This window comes from Mesoplodon bidens (genome assembly GCF_964165515.1).
Source record: "Mesoplodon bidens genome assembly, chromosome: 14".
Lineage (NCBI taxonomy): Eukaryota > Metazoa > Chordata > Mammalia > Artiodactyla > Ziphiidae > Mesoplodon > Mesoplodon bidens.
The window spans coordinates 64,045,716-64,067,527 of NC_138170.1; positions in this window are offsets into that span (position 1 = coordinate 64,045,716).

The window sequence follows — 21,812 nt, forward strand, 5'->3', positions numbered from 1 at the left end:
ATCCAGCCCTGCCTAGGATCTCTCAAGGCATCAGTAATTCAGTTGCATCGGGTTCTGGGTCTGAGCCAGTAACACCTGGATGTGTGTGGATGGAAAAATGCAGGACTCAAGAAGTTTAGCTCAGTTCCAGGGAAAGTTGTACCTCCTGGAGCACCAGATTCTGGACAACAGCTACAGAACTTCTGTCTACAGAAGTGGGGTTAGTGCTCCAAAACACCTGTACTACTTGCATTCAAGGGAACTAGTGAAGGAAAAAAGATGGAGAAACTGTGATAGAGGAGAAGAGGCTCTAGAAAGATGATATATCAGTGACTTGATTATGTAAATCACTTTATTAGACAACCTCTTTTCTTTTTCATTCATTTTTAGGAGAAAGAAGAACATAAGAAAGCAAAATGATAGTAAAGATGTCTTTTCCTTATCAACTTGATAAGAAATAATTTATTTACAACAAATTGCATGTTTCAAGTGTATATATGATGAGTTTGACAGTCATATACATCAGTGAAACTACAACTGTAATCAAGATACAGAATATTTCCTCATCCTCATAAAGGATTCCTTATGCTTCTTTGCAGTCCATTCTTCCCTTCACCGCTAGTCACAGACAACCACTGATGTGATTTTCCTCACTACAGGTTAGTTTGTATTTTACCTAGATGGAATCATACAGTGTATACTCTAGTATGTGTTGATTCCTTCACTGGGCATAACACAGCAGTCATGAGACTCATCTGTGTTACCGTGTGGATCAGTAGTTCATTCCCTATTACTGCGAAGTAATATTGCATTAAGTTTGCCAAAATATATACTTTTTATTTATCCTTTCACACGTTGATGGATATTTGAACGGTTGCTAGTTTTGGGTGATTATAAATAAAGCTGTTATAAACATTTATGTATAGATTTTTGTACAAACACAAATTTAATTTCTCTTGGGTAGCTGCATAGGAGAGGGATTGTTGGATTATGATATGCATATGTTTACAGGAAACTGCCAAACTGATTCTGAAACTGAAATGGGTGAACGGTTTTTGTTTTTGTTTTTTTAGTTTAAACGGTTTTATTTTTTAGAAAAAGAAGAAACTGCCAAACTGTTTTTCCAAAGTGGCTGCATCATTACTTCTTTCTAGACATTTTGTAGTTTTATGTTTTTCATGTAGGTCTATAATCCATTTTGAGTTAATTTTTTGTAAGATGTGAGATATGAGTTGAGGTGAACTCTCACATATTAATATCAAATTGCTCAGACACCATTTGTTGAAAAGGCTCTCTTCTCCATTGATTTGTTTTGTATATTTGCCAAGAACCTGTTGACTGTATTTGTGGGTTCTATTTCTGCACTTTCTATTCTGTTTCACTGTTCTGTGTGTCTATCGTTTTACTAATACCACACTGTCTTGATAACTTTAGATTTATAAGTTTCAATATCAAGCAGTGGGATACTCCAACTTTGTTTTCTTTTTCAAAATTATTCTGGCTATTGTAAATCACTTGCCTTTCCATATAAATTTTAGCATCAGCTTATTATTCTCTACAAAAAACCCTTTTTTATATTTTTATTTGTATTTCACTGTAACTAGAGCTCAATCTGGAGAGAATTGATATCTTAATAAGATTGAGGCTTTCAATCCATAAATATTTATTTAGATCTTAATTGATTTCTTTTATCAGTGTTTTGTAGTTTCCTGCATACAAATCCTGTACATATTTTGTAGAATTTATATCAAATTAGTCCATTTTTGGATGCTATTGTAAATGGCACTGTTTTATAACTTCTGGATTCTGTTTTGAACTCTAATTTACTTTTCCTAATTTTAAAAAGTAGAATTTTAGATTTCTTATTTTCTAAGTATTTAATGCTATAAATTTCCCTGTAAGCACTGCTTTACTGTATCCCCACAAATTTTGGTATGTTGTTTATCCATTATCATTCAGTTCAAATATTTTATTTCCTTTATGTTTTCTTCTTTGGCCTTGGACTGCTTAGAAATGTTTTATTTAGTTACTGATTTCTAATTTGCTTCCATTGTGGTAAGAACATACTTTGTATGGATTGAATCCTTTTAAATTTATTAAAACTGTTATGACCTAACATATGTTTTATGCTTGTGAATGATCATGTGCACTTGAAAAGAATGTGTATTCTGCCATTGTTGGCTATAGTGTTTTACGAGTACAAATTAAACGAAAATGATCAATATCAGGTTCTACTTTTTAAAATGATTTTTTGGACTAGTTATTCCATAAATTACTGAGAGAATGTTGTTAATTTCTCCTTTTATAATTATGAGGTTGTTTATTTCTAAGTCCATCAGTTTCTGCTTCTTGTGTTTTGAGGCACGTGTATGTGTGTGTGTGTGTGTGTGTGTGTATACATATGTATGTTTTATTGTTATATCTTCTTAATTAATTAAGCTAACAAGCTAATAGGTAACATTAACATTATGAAATGCATCTCTTTATATTTGACAATACTCTACTCTTTATCTGAGAGTCTGTTTTATCTGATTTAAATATATCCATTCCAGCTTTCTTAAGCTGACTTTTACATGCTATATCTTTTCCCATGTATTGCTTTCAGTCTTTCTGTGGCTTTATATTTAAAATATGCCTCTTGCGCAGTGGTTGAGAGTCCGCCTGCCAATACAGGGGACATGGGTTCGTGCCCCGGTCCGGGAAGATCCCACGTGCTTTGGAGCGGCTGGGCCCGTGAGCCATGGCTGCTGAGCCTGCGCGTCTGGAGCCTGTGCTCCGCAACGGGAGAGGCCACAACAGTGAGAGGCCTGTGTACCGCAAAAAAAAAAAAAAAAAAAAAAAATATATATATATATATATATATATATATATACACACATATATATATATATATATATATATATATATATGCCTCTTGTAGGCAACATAGGTTTAATCTTGCCTTTAAAAAAATCTAGTCTGATAATTTTTGGTATGTTTAGTCCATTAGCATTTAATGAAATTATTATTATGATTGGATTTAGGTCTACCAATTTATTATTTATTTGATTTGTTCCCTCTGTTCACTGTTCCTCTATTATCCTTTTTTTGCCTTGTTTATATACATTTTAGAAATCCATTTTAATGTTATATATTGGATTTTCAGCTATATTTCTTTGTGTTATATTTTTAGTTAATGTTTTAGGGATTACATATCCCTCCTTAGCTTTTTATGGTCCTAGAATTAATCTTAGACTTAGTAACTTAGAGTTAACCTTATATCACTTCATCTATCTATCTATATTCCTTGCAATTGTAAAGGTCCATTCATTTATGCCCCCACCATGCTTTATGTTGTAGTTGTCATATGTATTACATCTACATTCATAGTAAACTCTGTAAGGCAATGTTAAAATTTTTTCTTTAAATAGCCATCTGTATTATAAAGGACTTAAGAGAAGGAATAGTCTTGTACCTACATCTCTATATTTACTCTTTCCTGAGTTTTCTTGTATTATTTTCCTTCAGCCTAAAGAACTCACTGCAACATTTCTTATAGTGCAAGTGTGGTAGTACCCTTAGTTTTCCACTATTTGAAAGTATCTTTATTTCACCTTCATTCTTGAAAAGTATTTTTTGTGGGACACAAAATTCATAGTCAACAGTTTTTTTTTAACCTGTCAGTGCTGTAAAGATGTTTCACTGTATGCTGGCCTCCTTGGTTTCCGATGAGAAGTTGTGATCATTCAAATAATTGTTGAACGTTATGTGTCATTTTTTTCGGAAATCATACTTCATGATTTTCTCTTTATCTTTGTTTTTCAACTGTTTGAACCTCATGTGCCTCTTCAAATTTATCCTGTTTGGGGTTCATGAAACTACAGAATTTGTAAATTTAAATCCTTTACCAAATTTTGGAAGTTTTTGCACATTATTTCTTCAAATATTTTTTCTGCTCCCTTTTCTCTCTCTTCTTTGTCTTTAATTACATTTACACATATGTTAGACCTTTTGAAATTGTTCCATATATCCAAGAGGTTGTGTTGACTTTTTTTCCTGTTGTTTAGACTGTATACTTTCTATTGATCCATCTTCAAATTACTGCTTTCAGAAGAAAGCCACAAGAAGGGGATGTTATTGTTTTCCATACAGCAGATTTCAACTCTCCTCCAAAAACTGCCTGCTTTTGTTCCATCTCTAGAGTCTCGGGTAGTTGTTTTTATATTTTGTCCAGATTTTATAACTCTTACTTGCAGCAAGATCAGGTTTTTAGGTGTTCATTTACCAATACAGTAAGCAGAAACTAAAGGTAATATTTTACCTTGAAGTCAGCATGGGTTTAACCCAACCACTCACGATTTATACGGCCGTATTTCACAGATGGTTCTCAATGAATCAAGAGGTATAATGACTTAAAGTCTGTAAAAAATAATTAAAGAAAAATTAAAAACTGTTCATTATACCATACTTATTAATGAAGAAAAGAACTTATACATCTATAACATTTTTCATTGATTTACTCCTAGTTAACTAGAAAGATCTTGCCGATTCTCAATGCCTCGGTTTCATTACCAGTTTTAAAAAAAGTTAGACTATACTGGCCTTCCCTGAAAAATATTCTACAGTGATAAGAGATGTTGCTTGCAAAAATGTTGTGTGGTTAAATATGTTCGGAATCTGTAGGATTAAGCAAAGTTTAATAGGGTTCTTTTCTGCAGTATTTTTCAAAGCCTTTAATATGCTAATACATGTTCTGAGTTTCCAAAAAGAGGACAAGATATTACTTATTTTTGCTTTTGTCTCAGGCTTTAATATGGCTCAGTGTGCCACTGTTACTGATTCTGCCTTTATTTAAAACCTTGAGGGCTTCCCTGGTTGCGCAGTGGTTGAGAATCTGCCTGCCAATGCAGGGGACATGGGTTCGAGCCCTGGTCTGGGAGGATCCCACATTGCCGCGGAGCACCTGAGCCTGTGAGCCACAATTACTGAGCCTGCGCGTCTGGAGCCTGTGCTCCTCAACAAGAGAGGCCGCGATAGTGAGAGGCCCGCACACCGCGATGAAGAGTGGCCCCTGCTTGCCACAACTAGTGAAAGCCCTCGCACAGAAACGAAGACCCAACACAGCCAAAAATAAATAAATAAACAAAACAAAACAAAAAAACCCTTGATATTTTGCTCATCATGGACTTTTTGTACATTGATTTGTCTTTTAAATGCTGCATTAGAATATTATTTGATTACTGAGTTTTTTGTGCCTTCTTAAATTTTGCAGTAGAGGCAAATGCCTCTTTCACCTCACTTGCCTCATTCTAGTCCTGGCCCTTATAGCAGCTAAATTGATAGATTTACTAATAAGGCTTTGTATTTCCCCAAACATGAAATCAAACAAACCTATCAGCTTACAAGATCTTCTATGGCTTGACTCTTATGAACCCCTTATCCACTCTTTCTATACTTTACTTCCTTCTTGTCACATGAACATTCTGCACTCAATTACCCCTTCAAGTTTTTGTTCCTTTTCTACCCAAACTAGGAATGTCTCCCCCACTGCATTTCTTCTCCTCAGCTAATTCAAATTCTTCTTCAGAATCCTGCTCAAGTGTCACTCTCTTCTTTCAAGTTCCCCAGACTCCCTCCCTCTGCTGATTTCTAGTTCATGAATTTCCCAGTGGTCCCACACAACTTGGTCATGATTTACATCCTGCCTAGGATGGTTTCTCGATCATTTTATGGATCCATGTCTAGTCCCCTCTGAGTTCTAGAGCACGTATCTCACACTTCAATATACTTTTAGCACAAAGCATTGTGTGAAGGCATACAGGGCTCAGTAACTGCTGCTGATTTGATAAGTTGCTTCAGAATTCCCTTAACTCACTCTTCTTCCCTTGCCTCTTTGATCTTCTCTTTTTCTAAGTTTCAGGTGTTACAGCATTATAATTTGGCATCTGTGTATGCTACAAAGTGGTCACCACCACAAGCCTAGCTGCCATCGATCACCATACAGTTGACCCCCTTCACTCATTTTGCCCACCCTCTAATCCCCTCACCCCCTGGTAACCACTAACCTGTTCTCTGTATCTTTGTTTTTAATCTTATTTTGTTTGTTCACTTGTTTGTTTTAGATTCCACATATGAGCGAAGTCATACAGTATTGTCTTTGTCTGATTTATTTTGCTTAGCATTGTACTTTCAAGGTCTATTCATGTTGTTGCAAATGGCAGAATTTCATTCTTTTTTATGGCTGAGTGGTAGTCCATTGTATATGTATACCACATTTTCTTTATCCATTCATTCATTGGTGGACACTTAGGTTGTTTCCATATCTTGGCTACTGTAAATAATGCTGCAATGAACATAGAGGTTCATATATCTCTTCAAATTACTGGTTTCATGTTCTTCAGACAAATACCTGGAAGTGGAATAGCTGGTAACTCTATTCTTAATTTTTTGAGGAACGTCCATACTGTTTTCCATAGTGGCTACACCAATTTACAGTACAACCAACAGTTTATGAGGGTTCTCTTTTCTCCGTATCCTATCCAACATTGTTATTTCTTGTGTTTTTGATAATAGCTACTCTGACAAGTGAGAGGTCACATATCATTGTGGTTTTGATTTGTATTTCCCTAATAATTAGTGATGTTGAACATAGTTTCATGTGCCTGTTGGCCATCTGTATGTCTTCTTTGCAAAAGTGTCTATTCAGATCCTCTGCTCATTTTTTAATCTGGTTGTTGTTTTTATCTTGTTGAGTTGTATAAGTTCTTTATATATTTTGAATATTAACCCCTATTGGATATATGATTTGCAAATATCTTCTCCCATTCAGTAAGTTACTTTTTCTTTTTTTGACAATGGTTTCCTTCTCTGTGCAGAAATTTTTAGCTGGATGTAGTCCCATTTGTTTATTTGTGCTTTGTTTTCCTTGCCTTTAAAGTCAGATCCACAAAAGCATCACTGGGACCAATGTCACTGCTTATATTTTCTTTTGAGAATTTGTAGTTTCGGGTCTTAGATTCATTATCCATTTTGAATTAATTTTTGTGTATAGTGTAATATAGTTGTCTTCTTTCATTCTTTTGCATGTTGCTGTCCAGTTTTCTCAACACCATTTATTGAAGAGATTATCCTTTCCCCATTGTATGTTCTTTGCTCCTTTGTCATACATGAATTGTATATATGTATGGGTTTATTTATGGGCTCTCAGTTCTGTTCCACTGATCTCTGTATCTGTTTTTGTGCCAGTACAATATTGTTTTGATTACTATAGGTTTGTAGTATAGTTTGAAATCAGGGAATGATACCTCCAGATTTTTTCTTCTTTCTCAAGGTTGTTTTGGCTATTTGTGATCTTTTGTGATTCCATAAAATTTTAGAATTATTTGTTCTAGTTCTGTGAAATATGCCATTGGAATTTTGATAGGGATTCCACTGAATCTGTAGGTTGCTTTGGGTAATATGGATATTTTAATAATATTAATTATTCCAATTGATGAACACAGAATATTTTTCCATTTATTTGTATCTTCTATTTTTTTCATCAGTGTCTTATAGTTTTCAGTACACAGGTCTTTCACCACCTTGGTTAACTTTATCCATAGATATTTTATTCTTTTTGATGTGATTTTAAATGGGATTGTTTTCTCTTTCTGATAGTTCATTATTAGTGTATAAAAACACCATAGATTTCTGTATATTGATTTTTTATCCTGGAATTTAATGAACTCATTTATTAGTTCTGAGAGTTTTTTGGTGGAATCTTTACGGTTTTCTATATATAGTTTCATCTCATCTGCAAATAGTGACAGTTTTACCTCTTCATTTCCAGTTTGGATTCCTTTTATTATTTTTCCTGCCTAATTGCTCTAGCTAGGACTTCCAATACTATGTTGCATGACAGTGGTGAGAGAGGGCTTCCTTGCCTTCTTCCTGATCTTAAGGAAAAATTTTCAGCTTTTCACCTTTGAGTATAATGTTTGCTGTGGATTTGTTATATATAGCCTTTATTATGTTGAGGTACCTGTAGACCCACTTTTTTGAGAAGTTTTATCATACATGGATGTTGAATTTTGTCAAAAGCCTTTTCTGCATCTATTGAGATGATCATATGACTTTTATCCTTCGTTTTGTTAATGTGATGTATTGTGTTGATTTATTTGTGGGGGTTGAACAATCCTTACATCCCTGAAATAAATCCAATGTGATTGTGATGTATAATCCTTTTAATTCATTGTTTTATTTGTTTCCTAATATTTTGTTGAAGATTTTGTACCTAAAGTGAAAGCGAGGCATGGACATATATACACTACCAAACGTAAGGTAGATAGCTAGTGGGAAGCAGCCGCATAGCACAGGGAGATCAGCTCGGTGCTTTGTGACCGCCTGGAGGGGTGGGATAGGGAGGTGGGAGGGAGAGGCAAGAGGGAGGGGATATGGGAACATATGTATATGTATAACTGATTCATTTTGTTATAAAGCAGAAACTAACACACCATTGTTAAGCAATTATACTCCAATAAAGATGTAAAAAAAAAAAAGATTTTGTACCCATGTTCATCAAGGATATTGGCCTGTAACTTTCTTTTTTTGTGGTGTCCTTGTCTGGTTTTGGTACCAGGGTAATGTTGGCTTTGTAAAATGTGCTTGGAAGGATTCCCTCCTTTCAATTTTTTGGGAAAGTTTGAGAAGGATAAGTATTAAATTTTCTTTGAATGTTTTGTGGAATTTGCCAGTGAAGCCATTTGGTCCTGGGCTTTTGTTTATTGGGAGATTTTGGTAAATGTTTCAATGTCCTTACTAGTAATTGGTCTGTTCAGATTTTCAGTTTCTTCATGATTCAGTCTTGGAAGGTTGTGTTTCTAGGAATTTATGCATTTCTTCCAGGTTGTCCATTTTTTTGGCGTATAATTGTTCATAATAGTCTCTTATGATCCTTTGTATTTCTGTGTTATCAGTTGCTGCTTCTCCTCTTTCATTCCTGATTTTATTTATTTGAGTCCTTTCTTTTTTTTCTTGGTTAATCAAAGGTTTGTTGATTATGTTTATCTTTTCAAAGAACCAGCTCTTAGTTTCATTGATTTAAAAAGTTTTTTCAGTCTCTCATTTATTCTTGCTCTGATCTTTATTATTTCCTTCCTTCTACTAATTTAGGCTTCATTTGTTCTTCTTTTTCTAGTTCCTTTAGATGTAAAGTTAGATTGTTTATTGGGGATTTTTCTTGTTTCTTGAGGTAGGCCTGTATTGCTATAAACTGCCCTCTTAGAACCACTGTTGCTGCATCCTGTAGATTTTGATATGTCATATTTCATATGGTTTTTTATGTAGTTCCTCTCTGTTCCTTTCTTATTCTCTTTCTCTCATTCCTTGTGTTATGGTGGTTTTCTTCATTATTATATTTAGATTCCTCTCTGCTTTTCTTTTGTGTATTTACTATATTTTTTCCCTTGTGATTACCATGAGGTTCACCTATGACATCCTATGTATGTAGCAGTCTGTTTTAAGTTGGTAGGCACTTAAATTTGAATGCATTCCAATGCTTTATCATTTTATGCCACCCCCACCTTTTATTCTTTTGATGACACATTTATATCTTTTTACTTTGTGCATCCCTTAACTAATTATTGTAATTTTAATTATTTTTTACTACTTTTGTCTTTTAACCTTCATGCTTGTTTTATAAGTGATTGGATCTACTACCTTTATTATATATTTACCTTTTCCCTCTGTGTTTGTTCCTATGCATTAGGTAAGTCAGCTCTCTCTCCCAGCCCTGAAGGAGTGGCCTTATTTAGGAGATGTCCTCTGGGGCTCAGATATCCTCTGGGGCTCCCTCGTCACCAAACTCAAGTGTTTAAGGAATGTCCCCTATGTGGGCTGTGTGTGCCCTTCTGTTGTGGTGGGTCCATGGCTGCCACTGGGACATTGGTGGGTGGGGCTGGCTCCTGGAATGGCTGCAGGGCCCAGTGGCAACTGCCATGGTGTGTTGGTGGGTGAGGCTATTGCTCAGTTGGCTGTGAGGCCTGGCCAATGTGCAGGAGTAGATGGGGCTCTTGATGGGGCAGACCCATTGGTGCTAACAGGTTAGATAGAGAATTCCAAAATGGTGTCCACCAGTGCTGGTGTTATCAAGGTAGCCTGAGATCATATAAATGGCTCCCAGGAGAGACTCAGTCCCTGGGAAATGTCCTAACTGGTTCCTGCCTTTTTGGCAGATGCTTCAAGATTAGTAAGTGGGTTCCCTTCACTTATAGTTCATGTGCTTTTCAATCTGGTATTTTTGCACTGGTTTTTGTTGAGTGAGCCTATGTGTAAGCCCTTTAGGGGTAATTTATTTGTTGCCTGGAATTCTTTAGATGTGTTGTGCTCTTGGAGTTTGAAGGAGTTTCCTGAAGGGATTTGCAAGTTTATGAACACTTTCCTGCAAACAATTCTCAGCTCACCAGGTGTAGATTTAATGCCTGTGGTAGAGCAAGTCCCAATCTTCCTCCCACCAGCATGAATAGTAGAACTTTTCCTTCCCTGGAAATTTAGGTATCTGACCAAAGATATACCTGATGGAGTAGTGGGGAGGGTGGTGTGTGTTCTCTTAACACGTTGTCTCTATTTTAAACTATCAGTTGTTTTATTTCTCCTTCAAGGAGAACCTAAAATCTTGTTGGGTCTCCTGCCCCTCACGCTTATGTCTGTACCAAGTAACTTGCCTGCTGCATCTGCTTAGAACATTGCAACAAAGAGGGAATTGATGTTTAAAGGCCTCTTCATGGCTCACTGAAGCTTTTCTCTAGTAAACAAACATCTGAAGCTTAAACACAGAGCAAAGTGCTCTGGAACCAAGAGATCTGGTAAAAGGAAATCTGATGTAATCCCTCTCAACCTTCTTTCTATTAAGTGAGTCTTCATTATCAGAAACAGAGTCCACAGTTTGTGCAAAAAAATTATAATCAATATGACAGCTAATTTATTCTATGGGTCTTTCCTTTTACTCTATCCATTTTATTAATGGATATTAAATGTGACTCTTTTATTAATGAGTGCCTTATACTGCTGCAGCCTGGAATAAAGGAGAATAGTCTAATGCTGGTTTGCTAATTGATCCTCTTCTAAAAGGGCCAATTCAGGGCCTTTTGAATGGCAAAAGGCTGCCTAAGCTGATGTCTCCTGGGACGGGCAAAAGAAAGTGCTTTGGAAAAGAAGATTGGATTGCAGAAAGATGCTTGCCATGCTGTTTTTGTCCACATGGTGACTTTGTTGTAAAAGTGAACATGAGTTTGGGGAATGAGAATTAATTCTTATGTAGCTGTTTGTTCAACTGAGCTGACCGTTTGCCAACTCCCAGGATCCCCCAAGATTAGCCACAGTGGCCAGCACAGGTTCTGCAGGGAGCTATACAGAGGAAAAGCTCCAGGCAATAACACTGTATTATTGCAGTTTTTCCCTCAAATACGTGGTGAGCTGGCTGACTACTCAGCTTCAGAGTGGGTTAACACTGACATCAAAAGCAGGTAAGGGGGTCTTTTGATCCCTTGTCCTGGGCCATTCCCTATTCTCAGCCTCCCCAGTGAGGAAAGTTTAAGACATGTAAAGTCAAGGAAAAGCCCATTAAAGGCTAAAGGAGGAAGGGGTTTTCCTGCTAAGGTCTGGTTCAGAGGTCACCTAAGTCAATTTATTTGTGCCTTCTTACTTAGTGTCCAAATTTCCCAGCAGGTCAGAGGACAGAGTAAGGGGTTTCCAAACAAGAGGAAACAACAGAGTGATCTTACCAGCCCAAACCACTCACAAGACAATGAATAGTAAAACCCAAGAGAGATGGGTAGAAATAGAGGGATGATATCCAAGGCTGGTGAACATGTGACCTACCATTTACACCCTGCTGACACAGATTCGCATAGGATACAGCTATATATGCAGATTCACCTATAGTTTTGTGTGTATCATTAATTTATTATTTTTTAATGACTATTATTTTATGGTATGAATATACTGCAATTTATTTTTCTTATTTCACTTGTTGATGGACATGGGGGTTGTTTCCATTTTTGGCTATTGTGAAAAAAGCTGCTATTAGGGAAAGACCTTTTGTGGACATATATTTGCATCTCTCCTAGCTATATACATAGAAGTGGAATGTTTGGAAAGGTGGGTGTATGTTTATCTTTATTAGAAACTACCAAAGAGTTTGGACCATTTTACACTCACACAATGAGTTTTTAGCACTACTTTCTCAAATCTTTTTAATAGTAGCCATTCCAGTGGGTTAGAAGTGGTATCTCCTAGTATTTAAAAAAAAAAAAAGCTTATGACAATATATTTACACACAATAATATATAGTTTTAAGTATACAGCCAATGAGTTTTGAAAATTTATGCACCTATATAACTGTCACCACAACCAAGATATATATGTGTGTGTGTATATATATTGATATACATATACATGTATATGTATGTTTCCATCACTCTCGTACGCCTTTCTAGTCAATAATGATCCCACTCTTACCTCAACTTCAGACAACCACAGAAGTGTTTTTGTCACTATTGATTAGTTTGTTTTTTCTAAAATTTCATATGAATAGAATCATGTATTTACTCTTTTTCAATCAGCATGATGTTCTTGAGTTATAGCCATACTGCTGTGTATATCAATAGTGTTTTCTTAATTGAGTAATATTTTATTGAATGAATGCACCATAGTGCATTCACTTGTTGATGGACAATTGGATTATTTCCAGATTTTGGCTACTACAGATAAAGCTGATACTATTATTTGTGTATGAGTCCTTGTGTGGACATAGAAGCAAGGAAATTACAAAGATAAAAAGTAATGAATTATGAAAACAAAATTTAGATAGGCTCAACAGACTAAAAATTAGTTCTTTGAAGAGAAAAACTAGACAAACCTTAAGCAAGACTGTGGGGAAGAAAAGAAGACATATACAATTCAAAAGAGGCATAATTACAGATAGAAAATCAGTATGACGAATCATAACAAAATCTATATGCCAGTAAGTATAACAATTGATTTTTTCAAAAAATATTACAAACTTGAATTGTCTTAAGAAGAAGGAAGATTAAATAAATGAATAATAACTAGCTTAAGAGTAGGTACAGATGGTAAAATTGAGACTCAGTGATTAAAAAGGTATATTGCTTGTAATAGCCAGGGTCCACACACTAGCAGTGACCATTATTAAAATGAATTGTTAGTTGAAAATTGCCATAATCAAAATGTACCCAGAGAGAATTATAGTCAGGTTTTTGAACTTTCAAGGGACAGGTGATTTCTATCTTATGCAAATTGTATCAAATGGAAAGCTACACAGCTCATTTTATGAAGCTGGAGTAACCTTGCTATCAAAATTATAAATCATATCTATAAGTATAGATACAAAAATCTCAAATAAAATATTTGCATATCATATATTTATATATGTCGTACATGACAATAAAAGGGATTTTCCCACATATACAAGGATGGTTCACCATCAAAAAATCTATTAGTTTAATTCTTCACATTAACAGATAAAAGGAAATGCTATATGATGATTCAAATAAGTGCATAAAAGGCATTTGAGAAATCAATACTCATTCATGATTAAAAAGAAACTCTTAACAAACTAAGAATAAAAGAAACCCCTCTCTTAATTTGACAAACAATGCCTTTCAAATACTACAGAAAACATCACATTTAAGAGCTAAAATTCAGGAAGTATGCTTACTTTTACAATTCAATATAGTATTAGAGGTTATAGACAATAACATAAGATAGGAAAAAAATAAGGTATAAATTGAAATGGAAAGCACAAAACCATCTTTATTTACAGATATATTATTGTTTACATAGAATTTAAAAGAATTTAAATACAGTTAGTAGAAATAAAGAGAATTAGGCAAATTTGTTGGTTAAAAGATTTACATACAGAAATTAATAGCCTTCCTTTACACTAGGAATAATCAATATTTAATAGAAAAAAATGCCATTCATAGTAGTAACAAAACCCAAAAGGCATTTAGGGATAACTCTCATTAAAAATGAAAGATGTATTAGCCCTTTATAGAGAATATTAAAAAACATATTGAAGGCCAAATTATACCTGAATAGACAGAAAGATATACTGTGTTCCTAGATGAGAAGACTAAAAAGTATGAACATGTCAAATGTCCACATATCACTTCATAAATTCAGTTCATTTTTGGTAAAAAACACGGGGTGTTTCATGGAACTTGATGGGATGATTCTAAAATTCATAGGAAACAAAGGCCAATTTGAGCAAAGACAATTTTGAAGCACAAGTTTAGGAGCCTTTTCTAAGCAGAAATAAAACTTATTTTGAAGGTACAGGTATTAAGGTAAGCATGCAGTAGAGTTGGGGAGAACCAACTAGGCTACTGGAATAGAATATGGACCTTGAAACAAATAAATTCGTAATGATGATGATGATGATGATGGTGATGATGATGAAGATGAATGTGGTGGTGATGATGAGTGTTTTTATATATTTATATATATAAATAAAATTAGAAATGGCAGTTCCTATAAATGGGGGAAAGATGAGCTCTTTAAAATATATACTTTTCTGGGATAATTGACTAATTGTTCATTTGGGAGAATAATTAGATTCCTAACTCACTTCATACAAAAAAAATTACAGATAGATTAAAGGTCTAAATGTGTGAAAGGTACTTCTTAAAAAAATTATAGAAGGATATATTTATGAATTTGAAATAGAAAAAAAATTATTTAAAAAAATCACCAAAAAAAAGTGCAAGAAAGAAAACAATTGATAACATCTTAACTTTTTAAAAAACTCTGCAACTTCTGTGGAATAAGGATACCATAGAGAAGGTAAAAAGATAAGCCATAGCCTGAAAAAACATATTAGCAATAAATATATCCAATAAGGAACAGTAATCAAGAATGTATACAAAACTTCCACAAATTAATAATCCTCCAATGGCAAAGAACTTGAATAGGCAATTCATGGAGGAAGAAATCTGAATTAACAATTAGCATATGATTAGAAGTTCATCTTCATGACTGATCAGGGAAAAACAAACAGAAATGAGATATTTTGCACCCATCAAATTTCCCAAAATTAAAAAATCTTTCAATACTAAATTGTTGGCAGGGATGTGGAGAAACGGAAACTTCCGTACATTCCTGTTGAGAGTGAAACTGGGACAATCGCTTTGAAGAGCAATTTGCAATACTTGGTAAGGTCACTTTGCTTACATTACAATTCGACAATTCTACTTTTAGGCATGTGCCCTATAGCTGCACTCTCTGTTACAGTAATCTCTAGCCACATGTAGCTATTTGAGCACTTGAAAAATTAAGATATAATATAAGTGTAAAATAAGCATCAGACTGAAAAGACTTAGTATAAGAAAAAGAATGTGTAGTATCTGATTCATAATTTTATATTGATTATTTATTGGAATGATAATACTTTGGATATATTGGTTAAATAAAATATAGTATTAGAATTAAAGTTCAAACTATTAGTTTTAATTTTTAAAATGTGGCTACTGGAATATTTTAAATTACATGTGTGTCTTGCATTATATTTCTACTAGACAGCGCTGGTATAGGGAAACTCTCACACATCTACTCAAGAAGACACGTACAAGAACGGTTATAGCAGCATCGTTTGCAGTCACAAATTTAGAAACAACCTCTATGTTAATCAATAGGGCTATGAATAATTTGTCCCCATGAAATGAAATTCTATACAAAATTAAAATAAATAAATTAGAGTTACATATGTAAGCAAGGAGAAAACTCAGAAACATGGGTTATGGAATATTATGCAGAGTACATTAAGCAAAAAATACAGGTTATAGAATATTATATAAAGTGTGATACCATTCATTTAATGTTTTAAGAACTCCACAGAAAAATAACAAATGCTGTTTATGAATATACATATACAGTGAAAGTATAAAAACACAGGAATGATACAAACCAATTTCAGAATAATTATTGCCTCTGGGAATGGAAGGAGGAAAATGAGCTTAGGAAGAGTTATATTAGAGACTTCAACTGTATTATTAACGTTTTATTTTCTTAAACAGATTGGGAGGAAAAGTGGCAAATTGTTAGAATTTGTTAAAGTTGTCACTGGGTACATAGATTAATCTTGTGCGTTATTCTCTATGGTTTTCTCTGTGTTAAAAATCGTTAATCATAAAAAGTAAATGAGAAAACTATATTGTGTGAGACAGTTTTTGAAAAGACTAAATTTCAAAGACTTGGTGAAGATATTGCAAAGTAATAAAAGTACAGGGAATGGGGTTCTATTTACACCCATGAACTGGAAATACAGTAGCTTGATGTAGTGGCAAATGGTAAACCTTTGGAGAAAGACCACCCGGTTCAAATCCTAACTGGGCTGCGTTTAAACTATGTAACCTTGAGCAATGTGGTTAAATTTTCATGTTTGTAAAGCAAGGATCACAATATTTGCCCTTCAGGGTTGTTATGAGGGTCCAAGCGACATATGCATCAAGTGTCTGGCACGGTAGACATTCTATAAACTGTAGGCTCACGTACATTAGTGCAGATTTTCATTCCCTTCCTTTTTGTCTGAGACCTTCCATGTACCTCCTGCTTTCCCCCCCAACTTTAAAGCAGGGAGAAGTGGAACTCTGCTCAAATAAGAATAACACCACAAGCACATGTGACTGTGTCCCTGAAAAAAGTGAAAGGCTACTAACATAATGAATATACCTACAGTAAGTCCCATGCATACGGACGAGTTCCATTTGGAGAGCATGTTCGTAAGTCCAATTTGTTCTTAAGTCCAACAAAGTTAGCCTAGGTACCCAACTAACACAATCGGCTATATAGTACTGTACTGTAATATATTTATAATACTTTTCACACAAATAATACATAAAAAACAAAAACAAAACATTTTTAATCTTACAGTACAGTACCTTGAAAAGTACAGTGGTACAGTACAACAGCTAGCATACAAGGGCATGTTCGCATCTTTGAAAGCTGGCAACTTGAAGGTTCATATGTAGAGGACTTACTGTATTTTTGGCAGAAAGGAATTTAGTCAAAGCTTTGTTGTATAATGGGATTAACACTTGCCTAACTGATCTCACACAGTAGCCATGAAAACGAATTGTGATGACTAGGAAAGCCTCTGAATGCTGACAGATTCTTGCTTCTTCTGCAGCAGTCGATTTGTGGGACTTGTTCTCATTTTGGCAGGTTTGAAGTGGAAAACACACAGCCATGGGGGCCTCTGAAACCAAGAACTGGAACTGCAGAGATATTAGATGCTTATTATCAGGATGACCTTCACCTAATTCCCAATGAGTGACAGCTAGCTGTCAGAACTGAAAATGATCTTTAATGCCATTGTCTCATGTGTTCCCCACAGGTATGCAAAAATGAAGTAAGATAATCCTAAGGAATACATTCTGCTTATTGGGGGTGCTCCAAGGTTAGACAAAATTGCCAGAGTTCCTTTCTGTCAGTCAGTCCAAACATACATTTATCTACTCAGAAATTCATCCTTCCATCTGATGCACAGACCACCCTGACACAATGTGAGAGGGACCACACAGGGTGTGAATACCAGCAGGTGGAATCAGTGGGTCCATCTTTCAGTCTGTTCACCACCCTCACTAAGGTCACCACTAAGGACCTCTTACTGGCCCAAAACAGCAGACATTTAACTGTCCTTTTCAAGTACTATGGACTGCATGTTTGCGTCCTTCCAAAATTCATATGTTGAAGCCCTAATCCCCATTGTGATAATATTAGGAGGTGGGACCTTTGGGAGGTAAATATATCATGAGGATGGAGCCCTCATGATGGAATTAGTGCCCTCATAAGAAGAGACGAGAGAGAGCTTGCTTCCTCTCTCTCTCTCTGCCGTATGAGGACATAACCAGGAAGAGTGTTCTCACAAGGAACTAAACTGGTTGGCATTTTAATCTTGGACTTCCTAGTCTCCAGAACTGTGAGAAATACATTTCTGTTGTTTAAGCCACCAAGACTATGACATTTTTGTTACAGAAGCTCAAACTGAGTAAGATACCAAATAAGGGATTCTACCCCATGTATGATTTCTCTCACCTGACCATTCCCTCCTTAACCCCCTCTTCTCTCTTGATGTTTGTCCCCTGCCTTGGTTTTCTTTCCACTTCTTGGGTGGTTAATTCTCAGTCTCCATGCCTCCTCCTCCTGCTTCCTAAGTCTTGGTGGGCTCCCAGGAAAATGCCCTCAGGTCCCTGATTTCCTCTCCCAAACTCGCTGGCCCCAAGCTGAACTCCTAATCTTCCTTTCATACCTTGTCTTCCTGTGGTCACCATCAGTGACTGGTCTGGGACCTCAACTGCTCCCCAACATCAGGGGTCTCTGCAAAGTCAGAGTGATTGGCTGAATCAGAGGTTGCAAATTATGGAGCCTCGGGAATATTTTGTTTGTTTAAACTAAATAGTGTTTACAATAAATGAAAAATCACAAAAATCCAGATTTTCATTTACCCTTTAAACCTGAATTTCCACATGACAACAATAAGTGGGAGCTGATTGGCAGCTACCCCCTTTATTCTAAGTACACACCGTCCAATATGCTGTACAGTTTGTCATGGTCCCCACTACTGCCTATTGATCTCCAGCAAGATACCTGACATGTTTTGCTTTTTAAAAATTATTATTACTGGCACAGAACTTGTAGTAAGTTGTGTCATAGATTTGTGTGGAAACATGATGGTGCTTTTGCAGAATTATTCACTGCATGTGCAAAGAATATAGATACTATTGCACTAGTATAGGAAATGTGGGATTTACCATTGCTCCAGCTCAACCTCTAAATGACGGAAAATGAATCCAGGTTTCCTATGAATGAAGACTTGTTCCTTTTAGTATCTGTGGTAGCTGCTCTCTGCCCCTGCTGTTTTTAATTATGTTGTTCATTAAATATGGCAAATAAGCTGCGTGATAGAGCATACTTAGTCCAAAGACTGTAGTTAAGATCCCACCTGAGCTCAATGAATGAGCCACTCAAGTTTGCTCAGTGATTTCTGCTGTCTTAGTTGGACCCACTTATTTGAGTTGCTTGGGTTGTTGCTGAATACAGCTCTCCAGGTCATCTGTTTTGATAGGAGCTGTGTCATTTTTTTACACCACAGATTTATTCCAGTGGGTGTGGAGTCAAGTGCCCAGGAAGTGGGGCAGTCGCTCACACTTTTTGGAGATTTAGCTCCTTCCTGAGCTGTGCTTTCAGGTAAGAGATTGTGCCAGGCTTTGGAAACACTGGGTTATGGGTTAGTACCTCAGCTCCATGTAACAGGGTTTTCCAGGGCCCACACCTGAGCCCGAACAACTGTTTTTTAATAAATGAAACAGAAAATGATGCTTTTGAAAACTCCAAACAATAATTTATTATATTATTAAATCAGGGATAAATAACATGTAGGAATAGATTATAAACAAAGAAAACTGCTACTAAGTGATAGATGGTCTGTTTAATCTGTTTCAGTCCCCTGATAACATTTTGCAGGTGTAATCAGGGTTCTGCTCTGCTAAACTGAGCCACAAATCACCTTGTCTGCCTTCAGTTTGCTGGTTGTATTTACAATCATATTTTTTCCACATATAAAGATCTTCAGGAACCTACTTTTTTCAGGGCCCTGCAGCAGTATATATACTGCTCCCCCATTTCCTGTCATAAAACGGGGGAAACATTTTAAGAATAGGTTTCTTTGAGAGGGTGTGCATATAATAGCTTTTTCTCTTTTTCACTATACTAAGCTATACTATATAAATAAAAATATGGTGTGAGCCAAATACACTCATATTTCAACAAAATAGAGTTTCTCGGCAGGCATTGAGATTTAAGTATCCTATCAAATGAAATCAACTCCACATTGACTTCCCCTCTCTGAGCCACCATATTTCTGAGATCTTACTACTTTTGGCAACAGAAGAAACTGGTTATTTTTACAGTAATTCAGGTTGAACAGGTTGGGGAGTAAAACCTGGTCTCCTCAAATCAAGTGAAGCTAAAGAATTAAGTTAGTCTCAAATGGCACCATTTGCTGCTTTAACCTGGGAGTCTTACTTCCCATCATTAAAAGTAGGGTTTGAGAATGTCAAAGCAACTTGGCCATCTGCTTCAATTTCCTTTTTATCTTGGCAGATCTCCTTTGGCTGAGTGTATACAAAGTTGACTCGATTCAAGAAGAAAGCAGGATAAAAAAAGAAGAAAGGGAGAGTAAGTAGATATTGGGGGAAGGGAGTGGGAAAGGAAACCTTTATTGAGAACTGACTATAGCCAGGCATTTTGTATATTTTATCCTATTTAATGTCATAAAACCCTGATAAGTAGGTATTATGTCCATAATATTTTTTTTTTTTTCTTTTTGTGGTATGCGGGCCTCTCACTGTTGTGGCCTCTCCCGTTGCGGAGCACAGGCTCCGGATGCGCAGGCCCAGCGGCCACGGCTCACGGGCCCAGCCGCTCCGCGGCATATGGGATCCTCCCAGACCGGGGCACGAACCCGTATCCCCTGCATCGGCAGGCGGACTCTCAACCACTGCGCCACCAGGGAGGCCCTATGTCCATAATATTGATGAAAGCTATGAGGTTTGAAAGACTGGCTAACTACCAAACCTGTATTCTTTCTGTTACTACCTGGAGAATAATAAAAGGTGAGAAGGATTATGACCCTTCTCAACAAATCTTAAGGGATTTGTTGAGAAGATGGTGCAAGAGAGGTGTGGAGCTCAAAAGGCTAATGTGAAGATGAAAGACTAAGAAGTATCATTTTATTTAAAAGGCTGAGAATCAAATACAGGGAGATTTGGCAAACCTCCTGATGCCTAGGCTTACATTTTGATGGTTTGGGAGTGTTTGGAAGAATTTTGTGGTTCCTTGACTTAGCCTCAGGTGAATGGTGAGCAATGGAGAACACAGTATGTTCTATCCATTAAGGTGCTCAAGTGGACAGGTGCCAGACATGAGCAAACTTAAGTGTTAAAAGAATGACTCTGATTGCTTTTTGGAGAATAGACAATAAGGACTCAAATATAAAGCAAAGCAAACCAGCCAGGGGTTAGGGCAGTTGTCTAGGTGAGATAGGGTGGTGGCAAGAACCAGAGTGGTAGTGATGGAGAGAGTGAGGAGTGCTTGGATTTACATTATATTTTAAAGGTAGAGCCAATATCATGGCTGATGGGTTGGATATAATGTGTGAGACAAATAGAGAAGTTAAGGATAATGCTAAGATTTTTGGGTTTTTTGACCTGAGCAATTGATTGAAACTGTGATGGGGGGCTATCTGAGGAGAAACATTTTTAAAAAGGTAGAAGAGGAATTGAGTCCAGTTTAGGGTAGAATAACTTTGATATATCTAGTAGTTATTCAAGTGAAATTATTGGGAAGACAGTTGGATGCACACGTCTGAAGATACTGTATATGAGTTGGATATCAGGGCTGGAGGTATATACAGAAATATATGGCATTTAAATCCATGAGATTGGGTGTGATCACTATGGACGTGAGTGTAGAGGGGTCAGAGAAGAGGTCTGTGGATCAAGGGCACTCTGGCTTTTGTTGTAAAAATTGCCACTGAGCCATCTTGGAGCTATCGAGAACTTTTCTCTCTTATACACTCCACATCCAATTCATCAACAAATCCATGTTCTAACCACTGCCACAGCTATCACCCCAATCACAGCTGCCATGATCACTCCCCTTGATGATTACAGTAGCTTTCTAACTTTATTATGGCAGCCGGAGCAGACTAATACAGATGGTAGTGACTTTTGTAGTGCCTGATCTCTGGGTGACAGTACCTCTCCCCACCTCTCCCCACTTTGGTTCTCTAGTCCTTT